The sequence below is a fragment of the Eutrigla gurnardus genome (assembly GCF_963514095.1).
Source record: "Eutrigla gurnardus genome assembly, chromosome: 20".
In the NCBI taxonomy this organism is placed as follows: Eukaryota; Metazoa; Chordata; class Actinopteri; order Perciformes; family Triglidae; genus Eutrigla; species Eutrigla gurnardus.
The window spans coordinates 12227235-12240149 of record NC_139931.1 but is presented as its reverse complement, the minus strand read 5'-3'; positions in this window follow the sequence as shown (position 1 = coordinate 12240149).

Below are 12915 nucleotides of genomic sequence, written 5' to 3'. Positions count from 1 at the left end.
AAATACATTAAATACAACAAGTAAATAAAATAATTCAGGCGTTTGGACGATGGAGTTTGCAAAATAACGACTGGAACCGTAAGTGATATGAGCTGAAAGAGATTTTTAAATATCAAAATCTTAGACTTGTGCACTGTGAATTGCTGCTAATGCATTGACTAGATGTTTGCTTATTGTTAGTTTTTAACTCCTATTTATGTATGGAGTAGCCTCTGTATTGTAGCAGCCGTCTATGTGTCCAGTGTTGTTGTGCAGGCTTACTTGTTTGTTTGTGTGTTTACAGTCGCAGATAAGAGAGTGAATTGCATTTACATGATAGCAGAGAGTGCAGACATTCCTGTTATCCCCACGGCCCATATTACTGAGATGCAGTGCTGTTGTCTCGGCCTGCGCCTCCTCAGTCTATGGCAGTGGACTCATTTTCTGCAGCCGGCGTATAGTGCCTTGGTTGTTCTGCGGCACAGAGCGGAGCCGGTCGCTTACAGAGACAATAGTCTTGATTTGAATCATAAAAGGAGTTCGGCATTATGACACAGTTTCTCTCTGCAGGGGAGGGCAGCACACTAATATTCAAGCACACTGCCCCTGCACCACCGTCTCCCCCTCTCCATCACACTACTCCTGCTCCTGGCCTTGAATAAATTACAGGCATGGGTAGGGCCATGAATGTAGCAAGCTGGTTTGGAGTGAAGTTCGTTAGTGCATGTGACGTCATCTATAGGGGTCAGTGAAAAGAGCTTGTTAGGCCTCACAGACACCTGCTTCATTTGGCACCCACCATGTGATGAAAGTTGGGCAGTGCAAAGTTTTCAATAGCTGGATTCAGCTTTTTGTGCACAATGCCTCTATTACTTAGTGCTTTGTTCTTCATTAGCACTTGGATACTCCTGCAACTGATTATAAATCCTCTTTAAATTCTCACCCGATCATGCCATCGTAATGCAGGCTCGTATCCAAGATATGCTCGCATGTGTTTCCGAATGTGTCTCCAGCTGCAAGAGAAAACTAGATAGAGACACGGAGGGAGGTGAAATATGGCTTTATGTATATTACAAGTTGGTGTAATAAGCTGTGTTTTTGTGTTTTCATCTGGCTGTGAAATATCTCTTTCACCCTCTGGGGATGTGCACTCGCAGCTCGTACTGGCAGGTGTCGGCAGTATTTTGACTGGCTTCCAGTTGGAGAAGGTCCCAGAGAGGGATTTCTCAGTGCGCTCGGCAACAGAGAGTTGTATTTACAGTACGTTGCTATCGACATGTGCCTCGGCTCTGAAAAACCAAAGGGCCTTGATCGTTTTATGGCTTCTTCATATCTGACAATGTTGTCACAACAAAAATATCACAAGTCATGGCTGTTATCAGTCAACATATTATTGTAACAAGAATGCATTAAACATCCTTAAAGAGGATCATTTAAAGTGAACAAAACAAAAAAAGAAAGAGAAAAAAAGCAATCACATCCAACAGGCATTGAAGAATAAAAACATTTTGACTGAACTTTTGTTCTGCAACATATATTTTAATGATCAGGTCAGATATTTTCAGCAATGCTGCATTCTCCTATTAATCATTTCTCAAACCCCCATGCGTGATCACGCTTGCTGCAGCAAACTTTGAAAGAATACTGTTGAAAGGTCCACTTCCAGTGTGCGTTACTCACAAGCTAAAATGCTTTGTCCGAGAGGATTACAATCTGCACTGCTTGACTCCAGAAAATCCAGAGCCAATGAGAAAATTCCAGTTTGTCTTCTTTCTCTCTGATCTCATTAGGTGGCTCCTCCATCCCTTCCTTCTGGAAATATTACCTTTCCTTGATGGTTTCAGAAACATAAGAGAACTGTGAACTAAGTCTCATGAGAACAACAGCAGAAGAACAGCTTCTTTGTGGGACATTTTCCACACTCATTTTTCAATTACTAAATTGTAATTTTAATGAATGCTTGATGTTTGTCTCGTAATTGCTTCTGTCTCTCACCCTCTTTCTCTCTCTCTCTCTCCACACACACACACACACACACACCCACACAGAGGAAATAAGTCCGTGTTTTGTTTATACTGGAGAGAGAGTGTGAGAGTGGAAGCCCTGGTGACAAAGTTCTCGCGCAGGACTCAGAGAGAAACTCCAATCACACAAACACAGATGAGACAGGTCAGGATTTATAGCTCTGTTCTCGGTTGGGAAGAGGGGGGCACTCCCCTTTGAACAGTTGTGAGCATTGCTCAAAGTTAATAGCTGTACATTTGAGGAAATTGCAGGACTGCCTTTAATCAGGCCACCTTAGTGTAGCCTATGCATTTACTGCAGAACCTGTCTGCCTGTTCACTCTCTTTCTGCGTTTGTGTACAAAGCTGTACAAAGTGCTCCGTAATTCCTCCCATTGAGCATTTGATACCTTGGGATAACAAGCGCTATTGTGACGCACATTGCTAACACACAGGCTTTTATCCTGACCTGCATGTGAATGATACTGTACGTTTGTGGTGTCAAAAGGGAAAGCTGACCAAAGCCTGTTAAGTGAAGACCACCCATGGGTGAAAGGCAAAAAGGTATAGAGTGCATGCTATCACTGTCCTTAACCCAGCCTTGCCTTGCAATTTTGGCTTTTTGTGTGCTCCGGATGTCAGGTGGCACAAAATGTCCCTTAAAAGCACAAAGATAAAGCTAAGGGCAGCTGTGGATTTGGGAACTTTAAAACATTTATCTTAGAGTGACAAGTACTCTTCCATTACAGCAGTACAATGTCAAATGGAGTTACTAGTAATACAGTATAGTGTGGTCAGCCTGTGCCCTCCTTTCACGCTTGGTGGCCTTTCAGAGCTAGCACGCTCCATGTGATAGGGGTGCTAACAGGCAGTGTTTGTGGACACAGTGGACGTGATGACTTTACCACCCAGGCCAGACTGATTTATGTGGGAAAAGCCCTAAGAGCACCCACAGAGAGTGTGGAGAGGATTAGAAGCCCCTCTACAAAACCGGTCATGGCCAATCAGCAGCTGAGACCCCCTACAGACGGACGTCAGGGCCAATTGCAGCGCAGCGTTCAGGTTGATGATCTGCATTGTCTCCTTTATCGCTGCTTCATAATTGTATGATCTCTTTATCACTCGGGGTTTGGTAAGTGCTTCAGCTTCAAGTGTAGTGGGCTTCTGAGGTTTAAAGAGATAGTAGGCACACTTCTGATGTTGTAGCAGTGTGACTGGCGCAAGCAGCCTCCATGGAAACACAAAACACACATAACTGTATCCCACAGTGATGAGATAACTTATCTTTGTGGGAAGGGATGTTGGGATCCAAATGAAAGACCCTACACTTTCGGCTGTCTAGCCCCCCTTCCCCCACTCATGTCAGGGCTTCAAGGAAATCCACATCAAAGACACAACAAAGACATTCCTGTGTCCATGTCGGTTTTTATCATCTAATTTTTAATACTAATTGAATGTAGCCAGGAAGTATTTGGATTATTGCCTACATTTATATATCTTGGTTTTGTTTAGCCCTAATTGTTAAATAAAATGTTTTGAACAAACCGTTTGAAAACATTGTGCTAGTCCTTGATTCATTTGTCGCCATGTGCACAAAAACAGAGGTTTCTGCTGGAGTTGTGTCTGTACTTTCTGTATCCTCTTTGATTCTTTTCTTCTTTCCTTCCACACACACACACACACACACACACACACACACACACACACACACACACACACACACACACACACACACACACACACACACACACACACACAGTCTGACTTAGAGACTGGGGCTTTTTGCCTAAAGTAAACACATGTGAATGATGGATCTTTCTTTGGATTGTGGGAAAAAGTGTTTGACTTTCACACAAGCTCTCTAAACGGCCATTAAACCTTGTATGTGTACCCATGAATTGTCTCAGCGGAGGACAGGGACAGAGAGAAGGAAGGACATTTTTTTACCTATGGGAATCTTTTGTTTTCCGAAGCCCCCGTCCCAGCACTGTCCCATGTAAATTGTTGTCCCAGAAGACAGGGGGACAACTTATGGAATGTGAAATCCTTCAATCTGCCATTAATCAAGATGGGAGAATTATTGTCTCTTTCATTTGAGATATAAATCTACAGAGGGCTGGACAGTGGATTGAGACTCAGTGGAAGGTCGGCAGGCATTCGCATCCACAGAGCAGTGAGAATTGAGGGCAAAGAGTGCAAAGGCATCTCTGTGCGGGAATGTTGTTCAGACCAAGCCGGAGACTAACCAGCTGGAGGAATTTAGAAAGCTATGACTCTGTTTCCGTGTGAAATAGCTACTTAAGACCACTGTGAGCAGCTGCCGGACAGTACCCCCCCCCTTTCCGCCTCCTCTATCCCTCCGCAGGGCTGTAAATCTGGAAGGAGAACGGAGGTGCTGGCAACTTGCTGAAAGGGATCCAGGGAGGATCCCGGGGTTTAGTGCAAAAGGTCAGGTCTGAGTTAGCAGGACCCGATGCTGAGACTTTATGCTGATACCCACTGATGACCTGACACACACGCTTGAGGCCAAGGCACTGTCCACCCTGGAGGTACCATGGATCTCCACTCTCTTGTCAGGATTAATTGAACTGGTGTAAGGACGAGGGCACTGAAGAGCCGCTGCGACAAGAGGGCTTATCTTAACGAAAGGGAACGGGTCCTTTGAGCCATTTGACAAAACCGTGTTCAAACCCATGTAATCTGAAGAATAAAGCAGAACATAACTTGAGTTTGTCTGCAGAATTATTGCAGTGACAGCCTTGAAAAGTGTTTAGAGTGGCATATGCTCCACTAAAAATGTCAAATAAAAGACATATTGAGAAAAATGACTGAATTATAACTGCGACTGATCCCACATTTGCCTCTGAAAACCAGAGGAGAAAGACGTGGAGGGGTCCCGAGCTCTCTGTTCATCCTCTGTCCCTCCTGAGTCAATTGTTGGGGAAGCATGGTGTCAACCCTGCGCCATCAATCACCCCCTTTCAGAGGAGGGCAGACAAGGCGGGGACCCGCCCCCCAGGACAGGGGGGTGGCAGTTCTCATGCCCTCCCCGCCTCCTGAAGCCCTGCGCCCCTACAGACAGAACTCCGACAGCTGGTCTGGCCATTAGGGGTAGGCCGAGACCTGAGGGCCCCCGCACACCAGCAACAGCTGCCAGCCCACTGCCCCCAACCGCCCCACCAACATAGCTCTATAAAATCTGTATTAGAACAGCAATTTATTGTCATTCCTTTACATTCCTTCACAGCGATGGCCACATTTCAGAGCAAAATGTATTATCTTTCCTTGAGAACAGAATGTGAATGTTTGTAAAAATGTATGTATATTCTATTCATTTTGGGAAACTTAGCGATAGACAAGTCATTTTGTTCTGCGTGGGTGGCTGAGTTTTTGTTTTGATTCCATATTTCAGCACTCTTCCAAGAACTGAATATGAAACCTCATAGGATTTATTTATGAATCAGTTGTTTTAATCTCCCCAACCATTCTCTATACCAGTTCAACCTTTGCAGGGTTGCAGGGGGCGTTATTACTAAAATAAATTGTGTTCACAGTGTTTGTATTTTAAACTGCTTTTGAAAAATGTTAAATTTGGTCAGATGAATTTTAAGATTAGTATGAATTATCAAGAGGTTTTTATATGCACTGGAGTTAATGCCCTCACTCAAACCAAACCAAGCTCAAAATCTCTACTTGTCTAACTGGTTTGTTTTAATGATGTGATTTGTCACGTACAAAGTTAAGTACAATTTAGTCCAAAATAGGGAACCGACGCAAGGTGTTATTTACTGGGCTGGGACTGTATTTACAATACAAATATGTGTGTGTCTATGTGACTTCAGAATAAGCTTTCATTTGAAGATTGCTATTTACAAATGCATGCTGATTGACATAAATGCACGAGTGCACTCGGTCTTCTGAGTGAACGTGTGTGTTCCAAGTGAGAAGGAGAGAAGAGACGAGCGCATTAAGAGGAGATTACGCCACACTACCTCAGGCTCCTTGTTACTCATGCACTACTGGCGGCTGAGTGGTTCCCACACTTACACACAGGTGAGAGAGGCTGCACCCACAGCCTCACCTGTGCCTCTACGTGTCCCAGCAGATCCCTCCTCAGCCAGGATCGTCCTTAAGAAAAGAACAGGGAGAAAACACTAAATCTGACTGGTGCGCAATCAAAACAACAGCCAGTGAGTAACAATGACGGTGCACCTCTAAGGTATAATTACTACCGAAGAAACTGAGAATGGGATAGTAAGCCTGTACCTGCCTACCCCCTAAACCTAGCCATCTACACACACACATGCGCAAAGTGCATCCAAGATCGTATCGTAAGAAACCAAATTATAGACATATTTCTTGTTGATGTGTTTTGCCAGTTTGATTGTAAGCTTCTACGACCTTTTGTAGATGGACAGCGGCTATTTGTTTGTTTGAGTGTCTGGCTTGATTTTTGCCAATGCTGTCAAATGCAAGACCGACTCCTTGCCAAAATCAACAGGCCTGCTTGCTTTGTCGGCCAAGCAGTCTCTGATCACGAAATCCGTCATGGAAGCCCCCCGGGCCTTTTGTCCCAGTCCACTGAAGCGGTGTGAGATTACATGCGAGGTTATTACCCCCACCGCGTTCCTCTTCTTCATCACACTGGACGGGTTGTGGAAAGCAGCAGCAGAGCTAGACCCGGTCAGAGATGTTATCGTAGACAGACACGCCACAGCAGCTGTTCATTGTAAAGTAGCTGATGATGCTCTGTGGTCAGGTAATGATCAAGTCAAGAGAAATGGGGGACGTTGGGCGTTGGTTTTACTGGACACAGATTGAAAGGTGCATTTCACATTCCTTCCTCGAGCTATGGCTAGCCTAAAGACACCCTTGAGTGATAAGGAAGGCAGTAATGGAATAAGACAGGGTGGGACGGGAGTGAAGTGTTTGGGGTCGATATGGCTTAAGTGCTCGATGCCTGAGGGCTGACTATCCTGCTTTAAAAAGGAAACTCTTAAAGGATTGTTGACCACTGATTGGAGTTTGATCATAAACATGAATCTATCTGGAAAAATGATCTGTTGTGACAGGGTCTTCTAAGCTTCCTTCATTGAGAAAGACTATCATGTGGATGATTCTCATTTAATTGCTTTATTTCCGAGATGAAACGCAGGCCATTGGAATTTTAAGTCCAGCTTACTGTTATTGTGCTACTGTTATTATTGTGCTCTATACATAGGGGTCATATGGGTCAAGTGTATGGTTTGAAGCAGGACTAGCCCTTTTCAGAAAGGCTGGGTTGTGGTGCAGAGCGGGTGAAGGGATGGCTGACAGCAGCAGACATTCCACATCACACCACCCAGGGCCAGAGGAGAGAGGAGGGCTTGCAGTAATTCCACTTTTATTAAAACATATTGAAGAAAAACAACATGCTGGTCTATGGCAGAAGGGGGAGAAAATCAGCATGACGGCTGGATACAGCCTCCTTCTTACTATCTGGAAGCTTGTGTCTCTAAGCTCAGCCCACTCCTTTAATCTCTCTTCCTTCTTTCTGGTCTGTTCTGCCCATCCTCTCGCCCCCACTCTATCAATCTCTTGTTCCTCCATTTCCTCTCTCATGGCCTTGCTATCTATGTTGATCCACCTCATGTGAGCCCCTCACAACTGCAAGATTTTGTTTCCCTTTAAACTCATGTGATGATCTTCCTTCACTGCCCACCTTGTCCTGTGTTTTGCCTGGTGCCCTGCTGCTTTAGGTAAAGGTTGTGTTCCTGGGTGGATCCCAGGCTGTGTAGTGCTAATCTCTTCTGAATGGTCACTACACCCTTATTGAGGCTGACTCTATTGTCCGGGCAATTTTACAACCATGCCTCTGGCCACACTGACCCCAATGACCTGGCCACTGTCTCCCCAGCAACTAATGAAGGAGGTGTGATAATGTGTGAGAGGAGGTTTCACCTTCAGGTGGCCTGACTATTGGGCCTAGGGCAGACGCCATCAGCCTGTCACAAATAACTGACATGTTCAATTCCCCCGTCCCCGCTGTTCAGGTATATTAATCTTTCAATATCCACTGCCAACAAAACGTCCACTTAGTTGCAGCCATCTTCCCAGGACTCTGCGGAAGAGAAAGGCAATCCAGACAATCCAGACATTCCTGGGTCCTGTTGTGTTCTCTCCTACTCTCTAATTTAAGAGCAGCTGTCAGGCCCTGCAAACCCTCAACCATCAAAGCTGAGGAGGTGGGGGCGGGACGAATGAGGAGCACCGATGCCCCCTATCACACTTTCCAAGGTTGTGCCACTTAACCTAAACTGAACACCTGTAGCAGGTAGGATGGAGGCTAGATTACAGGAGAGGGTATAGTCACTGCAGACCCCGGCAGTAAAAACAGAAATCTGTTAAGTGATGGTACCATCAGCCAGTAAGATCTGGTCCACACTAATGTGCGTAATTTGTAAGTATCTCCCATCTGTTCTTTTCACTGATTATCCACCAGCCTTTCTTCAGGATTTATCAATCAATTTAGAATTTTGTTAAATAATCTAATAAAAAAAAAGCTGACCGAAATGTCTTCTAGTCTAATAGTTCAGCAGCTTCTGTTAGTACAGCCGCTTGCTCTGAAAACAACAAACTACGGTGGAAATGGTGGGAAGATAATTGGTGGAATTAGAACAAGAGCTAAACAGTTGATTTTGGCATTTGTACGTGGAACATTTGACTTGCAAACTGTGCTTCCAACTCTAACAGCATTATTGTGGGCATGGCCAAACTGGATCAGAATAGGTTCAAAGAGTGCTGGTGCAGCTCTCATGTGTACTTGGACCTTCTTTGTGGTTCTCACACTGTAAAGTAAAAGGCTCCTGCTGAGTTGTTTGGACTGAGGCAGGCACCTGCTGCTTTGAGGAGAAAAAATGTCTTGGAATCACCTGTTGCTTCATTCATTCATATTCTTTTAGTCAAAGGGAAGAGTGATGATTGCACTGTGTGTCACGAGATCCCGTGTCTCAGAGGCTTCTCACAGCGACGTGCCCTCCTCCCAACATAAACTCAAAAGAAAGAAAGAAAGAAAATAAGATATTCATGGGATTGAAAGGATCTGGAGTGCCAATTAAATTGGATTAAGCATTAATTAAATTGAATTTAAATCATTAAAAAAAATATATAATTTGATACAAAACTTGTGGTGCTGTTTTTGGAGCAGCTCTATGTGTTTAGGTGAGTGCATGAGGTTCTCACACTCTGGTGAACATGTTGGGACACGAAGTCCCTGAGGATGTGGTCGACACTCCGCTATGTAGCAACCCCTAATTATATTATTGGCTCCCTTATGGGACATAATTAATAGGAATCATTCTGTAATTCAAGCTAGTGGATGCCAGTTGATTTATTTTCTTGTTCCTGTCTCCGATGCACATGCATACCCTCAGACATGTTACTACAAAAGCATGTTGTGTATGTAGTAAACAGCACAAATCGTTTTCTGAGAAGTGAATGTAGCAATTTATTTTGCTATGCTGACCCACGCCATCTAATTGTGCTTTTTACATGTTGCATGTCATCCGAACAGTAACACTGAATTTCCTCTCAGTTTATGTTGGAATGCTTTTTAAAAAAATAATCTTTATGAATATATGGGACACAGACGTCTTCCTGTTTAGGAGTGAGCCATGGCAGTGGCTTTCCCACATATATGAGAAAGGCCATCTTGGGGGTCTCCTTGACCTGCGCTCCCACGGAAATGCTGTTTCGACAGCTTGTTCTAATTCCCCCGTCTCTCCAAGCTCCTGTAGGACAAACAGGGAGGAGGAAGCACTGGAGTCCCACATTGCTACAATAAGAGCAGCCTTAGGGCCACAAGGAGGAAGAGGGTCAATGCAATCACAGTGGGGCTTGAGGCACAGGAGCGAGGGGGTCGCAAATAAGGGAAGTGGGTTGTCCACGCCCTCATATAGTAGGGAATTTCTCTCCTTCACATGGGGTCCGCTCATTTAGTGGTTTTACGCAAACTGGCCTCCAGTCCCAGACTGTTTGAAGTTCTCCTGAAACCTGAGTCTTGAGTCCTACCCTCAGCTTTAATGTTTCCATGTGTAGTTTTAATCCCAGTGACAGTGTTTAGGAGTGATCTGGACGAGGCAGTGAGAGTTCACTTTTAAACAAAGCAGACAATGGGAAGATTGAATAGAGACACTGAAGTGAATGTCTGGATATTTTATAATTCCCTCACAAAACAAACCACATCTCACAATTACACACCACCACCCCTGTGGTTGCTAAAATCAAGGCTGCATGAATGAATGCAGGACACTGTTTGAATAATAATCAGATGTGAAGCTCGAGAAGGAGACATCAAAGAAGAGCAGAATGTGGCAAGTCCTTAGGAATCCTTTCATTTGCTTGAAGTCAGAAAGTCGGTCCTGGTGCAGCACTAAAAGGTTCCGAGTGACTAATGCCTGGATTTCCTTTTCAGCACAGCCCTCACCAAATTAGTTTTCCATCATGTCATGTCTTGGACAAAGCAGCGTTTAGTGGATAGCTGAATTTAGTGCGTAATAGTGAATGACTGTGCAGGATGAACAATACCAGGCCTGCACTTCTACAAGCATAACTAATTACAAATAATGTTTCCCATTTGGAAAATGGTAGAGAAATGCATGACTCCAGTTTAAATATGGTTGTAATAGTAGTGCAGTTTGCAGATTTAGTTGAGTGAGACCTTTAAACAGGTGGCGGTTTCATTGCTACACACTCTGAATTTTGAGTTATTTGGATGTTTGGTCTCCTCTGCACGTGTTTCTCACACAAGATCTACACCTGTGCTAAAACCTGTTTCATCTCTATGTCCTGCTCCTATGTTCAAAGCAACCAAAACTCCTAAAGTGAAAGGCACTCTGGGCATACAATCCTCTTGATGACAGAAACACATGCTCTGTGCGGGCCGATGGTTGGCTTTATGAACCTCCGCCGGGCACCCTGCACATTCTACTGTTTTCCATCGCTTAGTCACGTCCGACTCTCTGCATCCTTCCTCCACTACTCCTCTCATACGCTGATGAAACTTTTTCTTTATCCTCCTTTCCCTGCCAGACGAAGCACAGCTGCCACTGTGTGCCGACTTCAGTTGCTCTGATGTTGGTGAATGAGCTCTCAGTGTGTCCCATCTTAGCTCCGCTGCTCCGCATGCAGATGGCAGGCTGTGTGTATTTGTTTATGCTGCTGGGTGAGGGACTCTGTGTGGGAAAAGCTGTTCTCCACGGTTGGGATCGATGAGAGAGAGATAAGAGTGCTCAGTGGCCTTGGCTGAGCATGCACGAAAATCCTTTTCTTCCTCCTTTTATGTAGTTTCTCCATAATATGGGTAGCAGGAATTGCTTACTTTGCTGCAAAAAAATAGGACAGCATTTAGGGTTTAAGGTGAGCTGAGCTAAAGATTGCAGTTTTCACGTTATGTAGGCACCCTCATATCAGTTAGTGCATGGTGAAGTTGTGTGTCAGTGTTACGGTGACTCTCCAAAACAACACATGTGGTCAGCAGAGGTCAAAAAATGCCATAAAACTACTCCAAACAGCTCCAGCTTGTGCAGTATAATCAGAGCCCTCTGAAGCCAAACAATTATGCTCTGGTTCCAAGGATGAACAACTCACCACTAACCCTTTACAGAAAAAAACAATATGTCGTCTTTAGGTACTTCCGAGGTAGTTATAATAACAATTAAATGAAAATAGGGGAAATCTAGGATAAAGTAAATATCGTCCGTTTTGTAAAATACAATCATCTCCAGAATGTAAGCTTGTGAGATTGAAAATAGGCACTTTTTCAGTCCTGCTTTCATTCCTTCTTTTCGGCTGTGTGACAGATCTGTATACACGCCACAAGAATCCTGGAATTTCAGAGTGTCCCTGTGTTTTTGAATCTTTCCCATCAGCACTGGTGCTTAGCGTGGGAATCAAGGGCAGCGATAGGAGGATGTGGGAGAATAAGAACAGTGTGTCAGTCAAACACATAACATTTAGAGTAGAGGGGCTCGGATAGGGAAAGCACCCTGACCTCCTCCTCCTCTCTTCTTCCCCCTCAAGTCACAACTTTAATCGCAAATCTTCCATATTGTACGTGTGTCAGCCTTGAGTGCTAATAAGTCTCTGGGAACCCAACGGTAGATGTAAGGATAAGACAGCAACCTGTCCATGCCTGATCCTCCTGTCCATCTTCCACTCAAACTTATCAAGCTCATCGTTATCTCTCAATTATCACTCTCACTGTCTTGAAAACACCAACATCCAACTCCATCTGCTGTGATGTTAATAAGATTTCTCCCGCTGGGAGTCTGAACTGTACAAATCTCAGATAACATCCCTGCACCCGGAGCGACGGCTGATGACTAATGCCTCTGGGAAGATTTGTTCAACCTCGGCTTTCCTTTCTATCTGGATCATCCACTAATGAAGGCCTTTTCTCTCGGCCCGATAGCAAATATATATCACCTTTAACAGGCACACATTCCAGTGCTAGCACCATGGGAAACAGAGCAGGAGCAGTACATTGAAAGAAAGGGAGGCAGGAGGTTTGTGAGGGGAGCTCTGTGAGACATCCTGGGCTCAAACTAAAGAAAAGATCAAGAATGAGAGAAAGAAATCATCCCTTACAGCAGTATTAAATTCATACAGATGCAACTACTGAGCGACTTGAAGAAGTCATAAAGAGAGCATATGCACAGTGAGTGTGTCGCCCTCGTTTCTGACCCTCCTTTGTGGCGGCTGAAGCGGCCCTGTGTGTGGTCTGAGTAGTTCCCGTCTTCGAGGGCTGAGCAGATCTCTCAGACACTTCAGACTGCAGTCTCACACACACAGCCTCTGATGAGCACGGAGCAAAGAGGGAGAGGTCCAATAAACAAGGCCTGTTTGATCCAACCGCAACCCTGCAGCCTGCCAAGTTCCCTTTGTCTTAGAGAGG